At 41.0% G+C, this 20471-nt stretch overlaps 1 pseudogene; it reads left to right on the top strand.

Annotated features, from left to right (window-relative positions):
- Nucleotides 1-502: 502 nt before the first annotated feature.
- On the top strand, nt 503-17671 carry LOC139708492 (uncharacterized; annotated as a pseudogene).
- Nucleotides 17672-20471: the final 2800 nt, after the last annotated feature.

Genomic DNA, 20471 nt, shown 5'->3' on the forward strand with positions numbered 1-20471 from the left:
CTGGAATACAGTTGCCGTTGAGGCGTTGAGGGTAGGTCGCCATGAGTCTCCGAAAAGTTCCGGAGACGTCGCGGACATGTAGGCCTACATTAGTCTCCGCGACTTGGGTTCACATAAACGATCCGACGCGCCGTCGATGTGATTTCGATGGATTTTGGGGGTGAGAGGGGCACATTCGGCTGTAGGTCTGAGATGCTTCGTCGATCAACCGGGTTTTCCGCTGACAGAAACGACTATTTTAGTGATCGGTGGGCTGTCGGTTGTTTTAAGTGCGAGTTAAAATTTTGCCATCGATCGGCGAAGAAAGCCCTGGCGGCACCCATCGCCGACTTTGGCGTGGAATCGCAGATAGATAGACGAAACTCCGCCGATTAGTCATTGTTCCCCGGCCGATTACAACATGTCGGCGATACATCTCAGACCCTGCAGTGATCAGTCAACGACTAGCCCCCGGCGCGTAGCAGATATATCGGGGGCATGTCAATGACTATGAAGATGCAAAATGGGGTATGAGTGACATTGCGTGATATGTTATCAATATACGTATAACCTTTTTCACATGGTCCAGAAAGCAGTTGTACAAAGCACATGTAATTGATGATACATCGGCGACGTGCCGGCGGCTGGTCTTTGACCCCGTTTACAGTGAGGGGCCGGGCTCGGCCGCGGCCGAGCCTCGCAATTTTGTCCGTTTACACTGCTGGGCTCGGCCGCGCTTTTAATTCAAACCTTTCACTTTGTCGTAGTGGCGCTCTGCTTGTAAACAAACGCAATTTGGTATTGTCTGCTTTTCAGACCCTTTGCCAAATGAATTCCGTGTCGACGAAGTCGCCGTTCGGGCAAAGGCCTTTGCCGAAGGAAAAATCCTTTGCAGGACAAAACCACCTTAAACTATACTAGTTTTCGACGTTGAGGGGGTTAATATCCTGAATAGCGAAAGATACAGGCAGAGGGTTTGGAAGCCAGACTAAAATTGGCCGCGCAATTGGCCGCGCATTTGGCCCAGTTTGCGTTTACACCAAGAAAAGGCCGGGCTCTTCCAGAGCGAGGCCAAATGCGAGGCTAATTTTGGCCTCGCATTTGGCCTTTTGCGCGTTTACACTGAAGCGGGGCTGGGCACGGCCGCGCACTGTAAACGGGGTCTTTGACTCGGCCCGGGGACAAGTTACTGTAATGGGCCGCTTATCATCAGTCGCAGCGGACGGGTACAATTCAGACCCCGTTTACAGAGCGGGGCTGGGCCGAGCCGCGGCCGAGCCGCGGCCGAGCCCAGCCTCAATTGCGAGGCCGGGCCCCGCAATTTTGTCCGTTTACACTGCCGGGCTAGGCCGCGCTTTTGATTCAAACCTCTAAATATTTTGTCGTAGTGGCGCTCTGCTTGTAAACAAACACAATTTGATATTGTCTGGTTTTCAGACCCTTTGCCAAATGAATTTCGTGGCGACGAAGTCGCCGTTCGGGCAAAGGCCTTTGCCGTGGGAAAAAAAAAAATCCTTCGCAGGACAAAACCACCTTAAACTATACTATTTTTCGACGTTGAGGGGGTTAATATCCTGAATAGCAAAAGATACAGGCAGTGGGTTTGGAAGCCAGACTAAAATTGGCCGCGCAATTGGCCGCGCATTTGGCCCAGTTTACGTTTACACCAAGAAAAGGCCGGGCTCGGCCGCGGCTCGGCCGCGGCCGAGACCACCTCCAGAGCGAGGCCAAATGCGAGGCTAATTTTGGCCTCGCATTTGGCCTTTTGCGCGTTTACACTGAAGCGGGCTGGGCACGGCCGCGGCCGAGCCGCGGCCGAGCCTCGCACTGTAAACGGAGTCTTTGACTCGGCCCGGGGACAAGTTACTGTAATGGGCCGCTTATCCGTCATCGTTATCTCCGATTTCATTGACTCGGCTGGGGACCATTCACTAATTGTCGACATATCGTCGTTTTATCTCCCACTGAACGCCGACACATACCCCCCCCCCCCCCATCGATGATATTCAAAGAAAACCGTTGGAGGGACGTCGGTTTTTTTTTTTTTGTGAATGCTATAGATAGAACACGAGTTGCTGGATCCCCCGACATCGGATCGCAACATCAATCTCGCAGACAGCTATGAGAGGTATCGTTACCGCCGATTTTTATCTGAACCCAGCTTGAGGAGACGTCACAGGGACAACGGAGAGATGTTTCCGATACCGCATTAAGACAGGTCATTGGATTTAAACCGCGACTGATGCGAGGCGGTGTTCTGCACCGGTCTCGCATCAGTCGAGGCTTAGTAAAACATAGTTCTGGTAAGGGTTTGAGAAACCGTCTTGCAACATTTCATATCTGCTTGCAATATATCGAAAGAGGCTATACAAGAAATTTACCTGGCTTACGTGATTTGCCGGAATGATGAGTTGTTTTGGAGTATTTTGAAATCAATTTCAAAACAATTATGAAAGTCGGTATACCGACTTTTATTCCAGAAGGATACAAAAGTCGGTATACCGAGTATCATTCCATAATGATACGGGTGAATTCGGCCTAAGGGACAACTCGGCCCTATTTCAAACAATTTACACGCAGTAATTTTGAAATGATGAAAGGTCGAAATCGAACTGACGGTATCGGTTCGTAAGCCTTTTTGCAAATCAACTCAAGAAATTATGAACGAATTTTGATTAAAATCTCTGAATCAAGAGTGATAATGACTTATGCCCCAGTCACACAGTGCTTTACGATGGGTTACGTCCGCCGCGGATAGATACGGATGAGTGAACGCATGGGAACGCAGCGTGGACGCAGGCATCCGCAGGGACGTATGTAGACGTAACTGTCCGTAACTCGTCCGTAAAGAAACGCAAAATGACGGCGCCATAAGCCTGCAAAATTTTGAAATGTTCAAAATTTCGCAGAGGGATTCTACGGATGCAGACTTCCGCAAGTAACCGTAACCAAACGTAATTATCCGTAACTGAACGTAACTATCCGTAGCCTGGACGCAGACCATCCGCAAAATATTTTACCTCCCGTCCGTTTCCGTTCGTTTACGTCCACCGTAAGTATCCGAACGTGACCGTAAGTTAACGTATCTCAACACTTTTGTCCGCTTACGGATATTTTCGGACAGTTACGGATGCTGCGGACGATTACGTCCTTCGACGTTTTCCATTTTCCGCTCGCATGGGAACATAGAGACATAAGAGGCAGGGACTGTGTTGCTATAGAAGTTGAAGTATCACCGTTCGTGCTACAGGTCTTATGCAAGGTGCCTGTATGTCACACCTGCTAGGAATGTTGAGAGATATTACAGTACGTCCTTCACCAAAGTTTGTGAAGTTGTGAATGAGAGGATTGTGCATCAGAAAGAGATCATGAGACTTGCCAAACTGAATGTCATGTTCATTTAAGAAGTGAAAAGAACAGATGGTGAAGACATTTAAGGCTACAGACCATTTAACTTGAAGACTCGTCTGCACAGTGTTTTTCCACAGCTCTGTTTCATGCAGCCTTGTCATCGTAGTCAAGGTGAAATAGTATATGTAATAGATGTTCCAACGCAGGAACTAGTATAGGAAGAGAACTGTCATGCGAGAAACACTCCTTCCTTCATTAACTGCTGAGGAATTATCATCATCGGTCCCAAGGTCCCAAGAGAATCTCAGCATAGACAAAGTGGTGTACCCTTGAAGGAGTCGTTCATCTCGGCCCAAACTTTGAGGGCTGCAATAGACAATGTGTCCACAGAAAGTCTTCCTTGGCCTCCACATGACGAACATCTGATGGTAACTGCAGCAAAATACATTATTCCAATTCAATAATTAGTACAATTTTCTGGCATGGGTGGTCGGTGCATCATGTGAACCTAAAATCTCCAAACATGTGGAAATAGAGGACCTGTGCAAACAATATTTTTTGCACAGATAAAAACTGGTTGTAACAATACTGTTCTAGAGGAGAATGAAAAATACAGTGTCAATTAGACTAATGACAGTATTGATAAGGATGGAGAAGCTTTCACTGTGCTTGATGTTTTGCATGAATATGATGGCTTATCCAGAAGAACCCTGTGTATAATGACCAAGCATAATGTTCATTTAGAATGAATGATATTCTTTGCACAGATCTGAGCAGTTGTGTAAATTATGTCTGTAGCGGTATTGTTCTAGCAGAAAATGAAGAATAGAATCATCTTGAGTGACGGTGAGTTCTGGGAGAATGGAGAGTTCTTTTTAGCTGTAAATAGCATTTTGCATGAATGTTACAGACTTATTGTTAAAGAACTGGTGTTATGGTCCGTATAATTGTTAATCTATTGTAAGTATATGTAATCTTTCCTGGGCCCCGTTGCTAGAAACTTTGCGTTTAACGCAACTTCAAAAATCAAACGAAAGTCCTTCAAATCTCACGCAATTTTGCGTTTAAACGCAAGTCTGTTGCTGAAAGGACTTGCGTTTAATCGCAAAGTTGCGTTTAAACGCCATTCCTTTGCAATCAAACGCAACTTTGCGTTTGGTTCAAATTTAAAAAAAATGCAAAGTTGCGTTGGAGTCATAATGGTCAGTAAAACTGCTTACATTGTAGCAAAAAAATAATGCATTGTCACCACCAGTATGCCGACATTTTGTTACATATTGATAAACTAGTCAATGTACCCGTGGAGTGCTGAATCAGCCGAAGTGGGGAATGGGGGGGGGGGGGGGGGGGGGCTTTGATGAAGTACATGTATCATGCTTGTTTGGCTTCAGCCAGTGCCCAGAAATCCTCTATAGGGATTCCCCCAGAAATGGTCATGGTCACTGGGTCAACGGAGGTCAAATAACTGTTTTGTGCTACTCCTTGGTCCGATCTTGGCCAAACTTGCTGGAAGCATAAGTAGGCCTACACCTGGGAAATCCCCATTGAGGATATTTCTGGGGGAAATTATGTCATAGTGAGGTGCCACCGCATGTACCAATGCAGCCAAAGTAGGAAAAGTAAGAAATCAATATAGCGCCCTCTATCGGGTGTCTGAATATTGCAGCTGACGAAGATTAGAAGTTATTTGACATTTGACCCCAGTGACCTTGACCTTTCCAAAAATGAACCCCTCCAGGGCAATTTCGCGGTCAACCTGCATCCACACACTAAATTTGATGGAGATCGGACCAAGGACCTGGGAGGAGTAGAGGAACAAACAGACAAACAGACAGACAGACAGACAAACAAACGTTGCTCGAATAATAGTGTGATGTAGCCGGTTGATAAGCTAGCCCTAGCCCTACAGTGTACAGAGCTGAGCGGAAACACGATGGATTAGGGTTAACGAAGATAGTATTTACGCAAACGTACGTATTCGTGCCTATGTACTTAGTTGTACTCGCATGTATACTGGTAGCTACAGCTAGCTACAGCAAAGGTAGACCGGGGGCCCAGAAGATTTATTCAGCTGAAAAGGGTCACACTTTTTGATGGCCTCATCATATAAGGATGAGGCCAAGGGTCAATAAAATGAATTGCTGGCAAGTCACATCCTGTACCGTAAGCCTAGGGGCCACAAAAAGGGGCCTGTAGAGCCCACTAATGTCAAAATCGTCCACTAATGTCAAAACACGACGAACCACTAATGTCATAACACGTCGACGACAAATGTCAAAACAACCACTAATGTCATAACACGTCGACGACAAATGTCAAAACAACCACTAATGTCATAACACGTCGACGACAAATGTCAAAATCGGATCAACCACTAATGTCATAACACATCGACGACAAATGTGAAAATTTCCATTTTTACTGCAAATGTCATAACACGTCGACGACAAATGTCAAAATCGGATTAACCACTTATGTCATAACACGTCGACGACAAATGTCAAAATTTCCAAATATACCGTAATGTCATGACGCGTCACAAGGGCGGATCCAGGAATTCCACAAAGCGGAGACGCCTTTACAAAATCAAAGGCTGGCGCGACCTTCTCCCCCTCCCCAATTTTCTTCTTTTTATTTATGTTGTGTTGACACAATAAAGAGAGGGGGCATTTAGGGGGATGCGCCCCCTCTAAATCCGCGTTTGCGTCCATTACAAATATCAGTATTGGATTAACCACAAATGTCATAACCCGTCGACCACAAATGTCATAACGCGTCACAGGGGCGGATCCGGGAATTCCGTGAAAGGGGAGGGATGGGGCGCCTTTACAAAAATTAAAGGCTGGCGCGACACCCCACCCCCCCCCCAATTTCTTATTTTTGTTTCTGTTGTTTTAACATAATAATTATAGTGAGGGTGCACCAGACGGGAATGCGGCCCCTCTCGATCCATCATTGCGTCAACCACATTATTGGAAAAACCCATTGCTTCCATTAGAGGGGCGGATCCAGGAATTCCGTAAAGGGGAGGGGCGCCTTTACAAAATGAAAGGCTGGCGCGACCCTCCTCTTTTCTGCTTTTTATTTCTGTTGTGTTGACAAAATAAAGACAGGGGCACTCGGGGGGGGGGGGGTGCGCCTCCTCTAAATCCGCCATTGCGTCAACCGCAAATGTAAATATTGGATTAACCACAAATGTCATAACACTTCGAACACAATGTCATAACGCGTCACAGGGGCGGATCCGGGAATTCCGTAAAAGGGGAGGGATGGGGCGCCTTTACAAAAATTAAAGGCTGGCGCGACACCCCTCCCCCATTTCTTATTTTTGTTTCTGTTGTTTTAACATAATAATTATAGTGAGGGTGCACCAGACGGGAATGCGGCCCCTCTCGATCCATCATTGCGTCAACTACATTATTGGAAAAACCCATTGCTTCCATTAGAGGGGCGGATCCAGGAATTCCGTAAAGGGGAGGGGCGCCTTTACAAAATGAAATGCTGGCGCGACCCTCCTCTTTTCTTCTTTTTATTTCTGTTGTGTTGACAAAATAAAGACAGGGGCACTCGGGGGGGGGGGGGGTGCGCCTCCTCTAAATTCGCCATTGCGTCAACCGCAAATGTAAATATTGGATTAACCACAAATGTCATAACACTTCGAACACAAATGTCATAACGCGTCACAGGGGCGGATCCGGGAATTCCGTAAAGGGGGAGGGATGGGGCGCCTTTACAAAAATTAAAGGCTGGCGCGACACCCCCCCCCCCCCGAATTTCTTATTTTTGTTTCTGTTGTTTTAACATAATAATTATAGTGAGGGTGCACCAGACGGGAATGCGGCCCCTCTCATCCATCATTGCGTCAACCACATTAATGGAAAACCCATTGCTTCCATTAGAGGGGCGGATCCAGGAATTCCGTGAAGGGGAGGGGCGCCTTTACAAAATGCCTTCTTTAAATGAGACAGTTAATAATAAAAACAACCGTATATTTAAACGAAGAATAACTTATGAAAGTATAGCTAGGTTAGGTGCTAGTTTAGACACCGCAGACTGGTCCTGTATCTTTGATACAGATGATGTTATTTGTCTTTTGAATATTTTATGAAGATTTTTATCCAACATTTGGACACTTGTATTCCAAAACGTAGAGAAAAATCAGGTAATTGTAAAAGAATATCCAGGCTCCCATGGATTTCAAAATCGCTCCTGCGTTCAATAAATAGAAATAATAATTTATATTATAGATTTAAAATGAAATGTACTGAGCAATCAAAGTTGAAATACACTAGTTACAAAAATACTTTGACGAAAATTATACGTATAGAAAAGAAAAAATATTATACTAATCAGTTACAATTTTACAGGCATGATACGCAAAATACATGGAAAGTTTTAAAGCAAGCCATGAATATATCAAATGTTAAGTGAAATATTATAAAAATTAGATTTGATGGCGAAATTTTTGAAGATTCTTAACAAATTTGTGATATTTTGAATAACCATTTTCTTCAATTGGGGAAAGCCTGACAAGTAATATTCCTCCCTCCACAAAACACTTTTCCGAATTTTTGGGGTCCACCAAATTCTAGTTCAATATTCTTTAATCCAACATACACTCAGGAGATAATTAATATTGTCTCGGATTTTAGTTCCCAAAAAAGTGTTGGACAAGATGACATCAGCAATTTTCTTTTAAAGGGGGTAATATCGTCAATTGCGGGTCCTTTAGCTCATATATTTAATCTATCTCTTTTTAATGGCACCTTCCCCGAAAGTATGAAAACAGCAAAAGTCATCCCTTTGTTTAAAAAAGGTGACAAATCAGACGTAAATAATTTTAATTCTCTTTGCAGATGACTCAAATCTATTTTTTCACACAATAATCTTCTTACCCTTGTTAATACAATAAATTCAGAATTAGAAAATGTTGCCCAGTGGATAAAAGCAAATAAGTTATCTCGTAATCTTCAAAAAACAAAATATATGCTCTTTAGTAATTCTACTGAGGCATTACCTGTTGATATTGTTTTAGATGGTACTCCACTCGAAAATGTTTCCCATATAAAATTTCTTGAAATAACAGTTGACAATAAGCTTTCCTGGAAATTTCATATTGACAGTATATGTAAAATTATTTCACGTAATATTGGTATAATTAATAAGCTTAAGTTTTGTTTTCCTTTGTCGTCACTGCTTGTATTATATTCATCCTTAATATTGCCATATTTAAATTACGGTATTCTCGCGTGGGGAAATACATTTAAAACATTTTTAGATAAATTACTTTTATTGCAAAAGAAATCACTCCGTGTTATATGTCATACTGCATTTTTGTCCCATATACTGACCCACTATTTTATGAGCATAAAATATTGAAAATTAATGATCTGTATTTGTTTAATTTAGGACAATTTATGTATAATTATGATAAAAATAATCTCCCTTCGCCCCCACCCCATTTTCTTATTTTCATTTTTGTTGTGTTGAAAAAATACATAAAGAGAGGGGGCACTAAAGGGGGATGCGCCCCCTCTAAATCCGAGATTGCGTCAACCACAAATATCAATATTGGAATAACCACAAATGTCATAACGCGTCACAGGGGCGGATCCAGGAATTCCGTGAAGGGGAGGGGCGCCTGTACAAAATGAAAGGCTGGCGCGACACTCCTCCTTTTCTTCTTTTTATTTCTTTTGTGTTGACGAAATAAAGAGAGGGGGCTCTAAGGAGGGGGGGGGGGGTGCGCTTCCTCTAAATCCGCCATTGCGTCAATCGCAAATGTTATAACACTTCGACCACAAATGTCATAACGCGTCACAGGGCCGGATCCAGGAATTCCGTAAAGAGGGGGGGGGGGGCTTTACAAAATCAGAGGGTGGCGCGACCCCCTTTTCTTATTTTTGTTTCTGTTGGTTTAAGTTAATATAGTGAGGGTGCACCAGAGGGGGAAGCGCTCCCTCTCGATCCATCGATGCGTCAACCACAAATGGGAAAACTCATTGCTTGAAATTGTGGGGGCGGATCCAGGAATTTTGTAAAGGGGAGGCGTACGTCTTTACAAGAAAGTCAAAGGCTGGCGTGACCTTGCCCCCTCCCCATTTTCTTCTTTTTATTTCTGTTGTGTTGACAAAATAAAGAGAGGGGCACTGAAGGGGGATGCGCCCCCTCATAATCCGCGATTGCGTCAACCAAAAGTCAAAATCGGGAATTAACCACTAATGTCATAACCCGTCGACCACAAAATCGCGTCACAGGGGCGGATCCAGGAATTCCGTAAAGGGGGAGGGGGGGGGGGGGCGCCTTTACCAAAAAAAAAAAAAAAAAAACAGGCTGGCGGGACACTCCCCCCCCCCCCCATTCCCTTTTTGTTTCTGTTGTTTTAACATAATAATCATAGTGAGGGTGCACCAGAGGGGGATGCGGCCCCTCTCGAACCATAATTGCGTCAACCACAAATGGAAAAACTCATTGCTTGCATTACAGGGGCGGATCCAGGAATTCCACAAAGAGGAGAGGCGCCTTTACAAAATGAAAGGCTGGCGCGACCCTCCTCTTTTCTTCTTTTTATTTCTGTTGTGTTGACCGTGAAAATAAAGACAGGGGCACTCGGGGGGGGGGGGGGGAATGCGCCTCCTCTAAATCCGCCATTGCGTCAACAGCAAATGTAAATATTGGATTAACCACAAATGTCATAACACTTCGAACACAAATGTCATAACGCGTCACAGGGGCGGATCCAGTAATTTCGTAAAGAGGGGGGGGGGCTTTACAAAATCAAAGGCTGGCGCGACCCTCCTTTTCTTATTTTTGTTTCTGTTGTTTTAACCTAATATAGTGAGGGTGCACCAGAGGAGGAAGCGTCCCCTCTCGATCCATCATTGCGTCAATTATACATATGGAAAAACTCATTGCTTGCATTACAGGGGCAGATCCAGGAATTTTATAAAGGAGAGGCGATTTTACCATGTCACAGGCTGTCGCGACCCTCCCCCTCCCCATTTTCTTCTTCTTATTTCTGTTGTGTTGACGAAATAAAGAGAGTGGCACTAAAGGGGGTTGCGCCTCCTCTCAATCCGTGATTGCGTCAACCACAAATGTCAAAATCGGGGATTAACCACAAATATCAAAACACGTCGACCACAAATGTCATAACGCGTCATATAGAGGTGGATCCAGGAATTCCGTTGAGGGGGGAGGGGCGCTTTTACAAAATCAAAGGCTGGCGCGACCCCCCCCCCCCCTCATTTTCTTATCTTTGTTTCTGTTGGTTTATCCTAATATAGTGAGGGTGCATTAGAGGGGGGAAGCGCCTACTTTCGATTCACTGTTGCGTCAACAACAAAATATAGGAAAACGCATTGCTTGTAATTATGGGGGCGGATCCAGGAATTTTGTAAAGGGGAGGCGTAATTCTTTACAAGAAAGTTAAAGGGTGGCGTGACCTTTCCCCTCCCCATTTTCTTCTTTTTATTTCTGTTTTGTTGACAAAAATAGAGAGAGGGGCACTAAAGGGGGATGCGCCCCCTCATAATCCGCGATTGCGTCAACCAAAAGTCAAAATCGGGAATTAACCACAAATGTCAAAACACGTCGACCACAAATATCATATCGCATCACAGGGGCGGATCCATGAATTCCGTAAAGGGGGAGGGGGGTCGCCTTTACAAAATCAAAGGCTGGCGCGACACTTCCTCCCCCCCCCCCCCCCATTTCTCATTTTTGTTTCTGTTGTTTTAAACGAATATAAAAGTGAGGGTGCACCAGAGGGGGATGCGGCCTCTCTCGATCCATCATTGCGTCAACCACAAATGGAAAAACTCATTGCTTGCATTACAGGGGCGGATCCAGGAATTCCACAAAGGGGAGGGGCGCCTTTAGTAAATGAAAGGCTGGCGCGACCCTCCCCCTTTTCTTCTTCTTATCTCTGTTGTGTTGACAAATAAGAAAGACAGGGGGCACTAAGGGGTGCGCCTCCTCTAAATCCGCAATTGCATCAACCGCAAATGTCAATATTGGATTAACCACAAATGTCATAACACTTCGAACACAAAATAATGTCATAACGCGTCACGGGGGGGGGGGGGGGGGGGGGGGCTTTACAAAATCAAAGGCTGGCACGACCCCCCCCCCCCTTCTCTTATTTTTGTTTCTGTTGTTTTAACCTAACATAGTGAGTGTGCACCAGAGGGGGGAAGCGCCCCCTCTCGATCCATCATTGCGTCAACCACACAACATGGAAAAACTCATTGCTTCCATTACAGGGGCGTATCCAGAAATTCCGTGAAGGGGAATCGCCTTTATTATACAAAATCAAAGGCTCGCGCGACACCGCCCCATTTTCTTCTTTTCATTTTCTCTTGTTTTACTGAAATATATAGATTGGCACCATGGGGGATGCGCCCCCTCTCGATCCATGATCAACAACAATCACCCCATCACCCCATCTTTTTATCATTTATGTTGCTTTGAAGAAAAAAAAATAGAGGGGGCATCAAAATGTCAAAACTCCTTGCCTGCATTACAGGGGCGGATCCAGGAATTCTGTAAAGGGGAGGCGCCTTTACAAATGTACAAATTGAAAACCTGCCGCACCCCCTATTTTTCATTTCTGTTGTTTTAACAACAACAGAAATGCTTCCTCATTGCTTGCATTACAGAAGCGGGTCCAGGAATTCCGTAAAGCGTTGGCGACTTCCCCCTCCCCCTTTTTACTATCTTTTTAATTCTTTTGTTTAAACGACAGTTAAAGCGGCAGTCTTTAATTTTGTAAAGGAGCCACCACTTTACGGAATTCCTGGATCCGCCCCCGTAATGCAAGCAATGAGTTTTGATATTTGTGGTTGACGCAATGATGGATCGAGAGGGGGCGCATCCCCCTCTGGTGCACCCTCACTATAATTATGAGGTTAAAACAACACAAACAAAAATAAGAAAGGGGGGGGAGTGTCTCGCCAGCCTTTGATTTTGTAAAGGCGCCCCCCCCCCCGCCTTTACGAAATTTCTGGATCCGCCCCTGTGACGCGATATGACATTTTGTGGTCGACGTGTTATGACATTTGTGGTTAATCCCCGATTTTATATATGTATATTTGTACTTTTTTATTTTGTTTTTCTCTTATGTTCCGATCATTGTTGTACCCGTGCTCCCCTTCTCAATCTTAAACTCGTTTTTAACCGGGACCTACGTTCAACAAGCTCGCTTTTAAGTAGGTTCCTTCATATTTCTTTAGCATTCATTCACAGATTCCAAACTTAACAGATCGACCACTATTATGTTTTATATATTTGCAATATTCTATGTATGTCATGTATTTCATTTAATTTTGTTATATTTGATGTAATTTTTCATCGAGAAATATGAAAATAAATTGGAATTGAAATTGAAATTTTGACTTGTAATTGACGCAATCGTGGATTGAGAGGGGACGCATCCCCCTTCAGTGCCCATCTCTTTATTTCGTCAACGCAACAGAACTAAAAAGAAGAAAATGGGGAGGGGGAAGGTCCCGCCAGCCTTTGACTTTGTAAAGACGTCTCCCCTTTACAAAATTCCTGGATCCGCCCCTGTAATGCAAGCAATGAGTTTTTCCATGTGTGGTTGAAGCAATGATGGATCGAGAGGGGGCGCTCCCCCTCTCGTGCACCCTCACTATATTAAGTTAAACCAACAGAAACAAAAATAAGAAAAGGGGGGTCGCGCCAGCCTTTGATTTTGTACAGGCGCCCCCCCCCCCCCCCCTTTTACGGAATTCCTGGATCCGCCCCTATGACGCGTTATGACATTTGTGGTTATTCCAATATTGATATTTGTGGTTGACGCAATCTCGGATTTAGAGGGGGCGCATCCCCCTTTACTGCCCCCTCTCTTTATGTATTTTTTCAACACAACAAAAATGAAAATAAGAAAATGGGGGGGGGGGGGCGAAGGGAGATTATTTTTATAATAATTATACATAAATTGTCCTAAATTAAACAAATACAGATCATTAATTTTCAATATTTTATGCTCATAAAATAGTGGGTCAGTATATGGGACAAAGATACAGTATGACATACAACACAGAGTGATTTCTTTTGCAATAAAAGTAATTTATCTAAAAATGTTTTATTTATTATGTATTTCCCCACGCGAGAATACCGTAATTTAAATATGGCAATATTAAGGATGAATATAATACGAGCAGGGACGACAAAGGAAAACAAAACTTAAGCTTATTAATTATACCAATATTACGTGAAATAATTTTGCATATACTGTCAATATGAAATTTCCAGGAAAGCTTATTGTCAACTCTTATTCCAAGAAATTTTATATGGGAAACATTTTCGAGTGGAGTATCATCTAAAACAATATCAACAGGTAATGCCTCAGTAGAATTACTAAAGAGCATATATTTTGTTTTTTGAAGATTAAGAGATAATTCATTTGCTTTTATCCGCTGGGCAACATTTTCTAATTCTGAATTTATTGTATTAACAAGGGTAAGAAGATTATTGTGTGAAAAAATAGATTTGAGTCATCTGCAAAGAGAATTAAAATTATTTACGTCTGATTTGTCACCTTTTTTAAACAAAGGGATGACTTTTGCTGTTTTCATACTTTCGGGGAAGGTGCCATTAAAAAGAGATAGATTAAATATATGGGCTAAAGGATCCGCAATTGACGATATTACCCCCTTTAAAAGAAAATTGCTGATGTCATCTTGTCCAGCACTTTTTTTGGAACTAAAATCCGAGACAATATCAATTATCTCCTGAGTGTATGTTGGATTGAAATATACTGAACTAGAATTTGGTGGACCCAAAAATTCGGAAAAGTGTTTTGTGGAGGGAGGAATATTACTTGTCAGGCTTTCCCCAATTGAAGAAAAATGGTTATTCAAAATATCACAAATTTGTTAAGAATCTTCAAAAATTTCGCCATCAAATCTAATTTTTATAATATTTCACTTAACATTTGATATATTCATGGCTTGCTTTAAAACTTTCCATGTATTTTGCATATCATGCCTGTAAAATTTTAACTGATTAGTATAATATTTTTTCTTTTCTATACGTATAATACTCGTCAAAGTATTTTTGTAACTGGTGTATTTCAACTTTGATTGCTCAGTACATTTCATTTTAAATCTATAATATAAATTATTCTTTCTATTTATTGAACGCAGGAGCGATTTTGAAATCCATGGGAGCCTGGGTATTTTTTATAATTAGCTGATTTTCCTCTACGTTTTGGAATACAAGTGTCCAATTGTTGGATAAAATTTGTAAAATATCACAAATTTGTTAAGAATCTTCAAAAATTTCGCCATCAAATCTAATTTTTATAATATTTCACTTAACATTTGATATATTCATGGCTTGCTTTAAAACTTTCCATGTATTTTGCATATCATGCCTGTAAAATTTTAACTGATTAGTATAATATTTTTTCTTTTCTATACGTATAATACTCGTCAAAGTATTTTTGTAACTGGTGTATTTCAACTTTGATTGCTCAGTACATTTCATTTTAAATCTATAATATAAATTATTCTTTCTATTTATTGAACGCAGGAGCGATTTTGAAATCCATGGGAGCCTGGGTATTTTTTATAATTAGCTGATTTTCCTCTACGTTTTGGAATACAAGTGTCCAATTGTTGGATAAAAATCTTCATAAAATATTCAAAAGACAAATTAACATCATCTGTATCAAAGATACAGGACCAGTATGCGGTGTCTAAACTAGCACCTAACCTAGCTATACTTTCATAAGTTATTCTTCGTTTAAATATACGGTTGTTTTTATTATTAACTGTCTCATTTAAAGAAAAACCAGTCGAGATGGGGAAATGATCGGTGATATCTGAGAGTACGTACTACAAAAGAATTGGGAGGAGCAAGAATGTTACAAAAAAATGTTATCAATAAGAGAAACAGATTCATTAACTATACGTGTGGGTTTAGATATTAAGGGTAAAAAAGAGGCAGATAAAAATATTTCCAAAAAATCTTGCGACATATTATTCTGTTTTAGTAAATCTACGTTGAAATCACCCATTATAAAACAATTTTTATTTATAAAAAGTGGGTTTTTAACCAGATCCGAAAAATAATCTAAAAATAATTTAGTATTTGCGCTTGGTGGTCTATAATACACTACACCTATGATTATATTTTTACTGCCTGGAACTGTGATTTCAATAGATAAAGACTCAAAAAAATCAGTCATACTCGTAAACTCATCACGAACTACATAATCATAATTTTGTGAAACATATATGGCAACACCTCCACCTACCCTATTTTGTCTATTATTATCCATTAAATCGTACCCGTCGAGAGCGAATGGAAGACTGGAGTCATGAGAGAGCCAGGATTCGGTTAAACCTACCGCCGATATATTATGCATAATGGGACTATTTAAAAATAACCTCAATTCTTCAAAGTGCTTATTATACTCCTAATATTAAAATGTAAAAGATAAAAAATAGTACTATCATATTCCTTGACAACATTGTTAAATTGGGTTTGAGTAAGATATTCAGAAGACGGACTTTGCAATTGGTTCTCTGTGTCAAAATCATAATCTAATTCTTTCGGCGATGAATTAAGACTGTCGGAAACATAATTATCAAAAAAGTGTCATTTTGATTGATATTTGATTCGTTTTGTTCAAAAGAAGGTCCTGCCAAATCAAAAAAGTCATAATCATTAATTGAATTGAATGCTGTGTCTATTGAATTGCGTATTAAAGGGTGAGCGTGTTGTCCGTTGCTTGAGTCCACGAGGGCACCTGTAGAGGGCAGTAGAGAGCAATTTGACAGTGGAGATTGTTGCAATATTGCAGTTACACATTATATCGTTGTCTCTTGAAATAACGTTATCTACAAAAGAAAATAGGATCGTCCTATACATAACATTAATACGATCTTAGTTGGCACAAACATAAAGAGAACAGTTTGTCATAAGCATGTATTCTAATATATACAAAATAAGTTATAATAAAACTCCGGTAATTATTCTTTATCCATTCAATAGAAGGAACATATTATATGATACGTATTGTGTTATGACAGAAGAGAAGACATCTCAAGTCTCATAGGGACCGCCAACCGCCAGTATATAGGGCAAATACTAGGTTGCCAAGGGCAACTCTAGGAAGGAAATCCTTGCCCGAAGAATCAATTAGGAGAGAACCAGCAATGGGCTTGTTCACAAGGAACATCTATAAACAAACCGTTTTTATCATTAATTCTGTACGGATTCCTCCTCTCCCATAACTGCAGCGCAAAAGATCACCCCATCCCTATGCCCCAAGAAGACCAACACGCTGGGACCGCCGACGGCCAGTATAATATTATATAGGGCAAGTACACGGTTGCCAAGGGCAACTCTATAACGAACAAGGCACACACCAAATTCGAGCAAGTTACAAGTTGACATAATATATTGTAATAAACTGTATTAAACTGTGCAGCCGGTCCACTGCGTGAGTGGAGAAGAATACAATACTCGGCTGATACTGGCAGTTCAGATGGCACCCGTTTGCAGATGCCATCCTGAACAAAAAGAACAAACTGAACAATTCACCCTGGATAACTATACAACCTGTATAAGATGCTTAAGCGTGTTGCAATAATGATAATGAAATTTAACTTGTGTACGTTGACTGCTAAAAGGTTGAGTAATTTGGGAGCATACCTAGATATTTAAAACATCAGCTGATGGAGTTCTGAATTGGGATGCCAATTAATCAGAAAATTCGACCAAGAGAGAGAGAGAGAAAGAAAAAAAAATCACCCAAACACATTTTTTAACTTTTTAGCATTATCATAAAGGGTATTTATCAACAACAACAACAAAACATTAATTGCAGGCAGTTTTAGTAAATATTGAGAATCATAACAAAATATTTCTCGCATGGGTTATGGTATAGACGTGGATTTGGTTGCAATGGATCATAACCCCGTACAGGCTCTAAACGCAATAAAATACCGAGAATCATAACAACATATTTATCATATGGATTATAATACAAACATAAATTTAGTTACAATGAACCATTACCCATTACCATTGCAGGCTATAGATTACAATAAAGTGACCTGACAACCATCATGCCTGCCGGGTACATATCTCTAACAGCTACAGTCTAAGGGAACCCTTGCCCAAGGAATCAATTTGGAGAGAACCAGCAATGGGCTTGAAAACAAGGAATGTCTATGAATAAACCGTATTTATCATTCATTCTTATACGGATTTCTCCTCTCCCATAGCTGCAGAGCAACAGATCACCTCATCCCTATGCCCCAACAAGATCCACACGCTGGGACCGCCAACCGCTATTATATAGGGCAAATACACAGTTGCCAAGGGCAGTTCTTAGGGTGGGATTTCACGGAGCACGCGAACGATTTGCGAAGGACGCGAATGGCAAAATCCAGCATTCGTATTTTAGTCTGCAAAATAATCGCCAAACGAACGTGAGGGTTCGGAAGCGTCGTCAATTGTTCGCAAATGTCGTTTTTACTTCGGCGAGAATTTCAAAAAAGTTTGAAATTTTTTGCGAACGTTTTCCGCACACTTGGTCGTGATTTGCTCGTGAATTGTTCTCGAAAGTGTCTTTAAAGCCTCGTCATATGCCCAAGACCTTCGCAAGACATGCGCGATGTTCGCAAAATGTTCGTGAAACCCCAAACAGACTCCGAAACTTTGGAGAATGTCTCGCGTATGTTACGCGAAACCTGCGAAGTTTTTCCGATCATTTTACGACGTAATCGCAAACTGTTCGCGTACCTTTTGAGACATTCTCGCGAACGTTTAGCGCCCGTTTGGGGGATGTATGACCTATATGCTTTCTACAAATAAAAATCGTAGCATACATCTAAACATCAAACAATTATTAACAACTATAGTAACAAAAGAAATTAAAGACTAGCAAAGATAAAGAAATGTTTGATATACCAAAAAAAAATCGCAGAATGCACTTAAACTTAATCTAAAGTATGTAAAATTTCATTTGAACTATAGAGATTATGTGTTGGAGGAACAGCAAAAAAAAAATCAAATGCTTTACTAGTGGAGATAGGTCCTAGGAAAAAAAATGTAGGCAAGCACACGACAGAGAAATGAGAGAAAAAGAAAGGAGAAATAGAGGAAAGAAAAAGAAATTCAACTCAAGACAGCTTCCACCTCTCCTTGGTACATTTTCTCCCATGATTATTGAAAATTTTTGGTTGTTCGCATTTCCGTCGCGTGTTCTTCGTGTACGTAACATGCTGTACTTTAGCAATGATACACACGACATTCGCACATTCGTCGTGGAAACTTCGCACAAATTGCGCAAGAATAGTTTTCGGCTTCATTGTCGGAAAACATTCGGAGAAAAAACTTTTCCGAATGTTGGATTTTGTAATTCGCGTCCTTCGCAAATCGATCGCGTGCTCCGTGAATTCGAACAAGATTTGTAAGATTTTATTGACTCTATCGACCCCCTCTCGGGGTATGAGAGTACAAACATATTTACAATATATAAATACAAAAATATAAGTGATAATGTACATGTACATGTGAAAATAACAGATATGAATAAATATGTTTACAAAACAAGGCGTAAAGAACGTTTAACTACTCTACCACTACGTGTACAAACATTCACATCTACTTTACTTTCTACAAAAATACTGTCTTTCTTCTTTGGTATTGAAGAGAACTGAAACATAATAATTCTGAGAAATTTGCCTAGTTTTTTCAAATGGCAAGCATTAGTTGAATTGAATAATTTGGCCATATGTAATGCACTTGGTCTACTGGCCGTCAAGCTACTTGGTAAATACAATAATCTCTCTTTGTTGAAAGAGGGACAAACAAAAATATAATGAAATTCATCCCCTATATCGTCGGATGAACAGATAGTACAATGCAATTCATCTGTCAAGCTTGCATCAAACCTGCCCTAATTAACGGGTAATCCATTAGATCTACATCTGAATTTACTTAACGTAATATAATCTTTCTTACACAAGACCTGTAAATACTTCTCTAACATGAAGCTATCCTTAAACATTCTATAATTTGTACAGATTCTATTTGACCATGTTGCTGCTCTCCACTCTTGAATAAACATATCAAAAAGTCTAACTTTTGAGGTGTGTGAAATCCATGCAGCACTAAATCCACCCCCTTGTGCTAACCACACATTCCCTAGCCCTGCATAATAAAAGATATTTGCGATAAATAATAACCATTGTGATTTTGACGGGGAGTGCATGTCTCCTTGTAAATGCAGCAGAAATTTGAAAATTGTACATGAGTGTTTGGTTTCTTTTCCCTTGACTAATCTCAACCAGAATCCAATCATTCGACATTTAATATGGTTCAAAATTACTCCACATCCAGTTTCACCATAAACCATACAATCAGGAGTACATTTGTTCACAAGCAAAATTTTTCTTAAGAATTTTCCTATGGAAAATTTCAATTTGGTCTATGCACTCATAACCCCAGACTTCACAACCATAGAGTAAAACAGGTAAAACAAGATGATCGGTGGCACTGTGTGTCCACAGAGAGCTGTAACTTTTTAGCCTTGACCAACATGCTATAAAGTGCTTTTCTAGCTTGTGTGACTTGTTTAGAAATTGCCTTTTTAAAACTACCATTATAATTGAATTTAACTCTAGGTACACAAAGTCATCTACAACCTCAAGTGGATCACCAGCATAAACGAATTCAGGAATTCTTCTAACCTTCCCACGGGAGAAAATAACAATTTTAGACTTGCTTGCATTTACAGTCAAGCGCCACGTCTGACAATAACTATCTACAGCCGACAGCATCAAGAGCTTTTTGCAACTCCTCCGGAGTTTCTGCTAAAATTATTGTGTCATCTGCATAAAGTAAACAAGAAAGATTTAAAGCTTTTTTGACATTATCAGAATCCAGGTAGTAAGAAATCTCACTTTCCAAATACTTAAGTCCACCATATGAATTTCCAACGTATTCTTGAAAATCATTCAGATAAATGGCAAATCAAAGTGGGGAAAGGTTTTCACCCTGTCGTACACCAGTGTTACAAGTAAAAAACTCTGACATCTCCCCCCTAACCGCGACACATGATTTAGCACTTTCATAGATATTCTTAATGACAGTAA

This window comes from Diadema antillarum, unplaced genomic scaffold (assembly GCF_040938485.1).
Source record: "Diadema antillarum isolate AM-2024a unplaced genomic scaffold, OU_Dant_1.0 seq00001343_RagTag, whole genome shotgun sequence".
In the NCBI taxonomy this organism is placed as follows: domain Eukaryota; kingdom Metazoa; phylum Echinodermata; class Echinoidea; order Diadematoida; family Diadematidae; genus Diadema; species Diadema antillarum.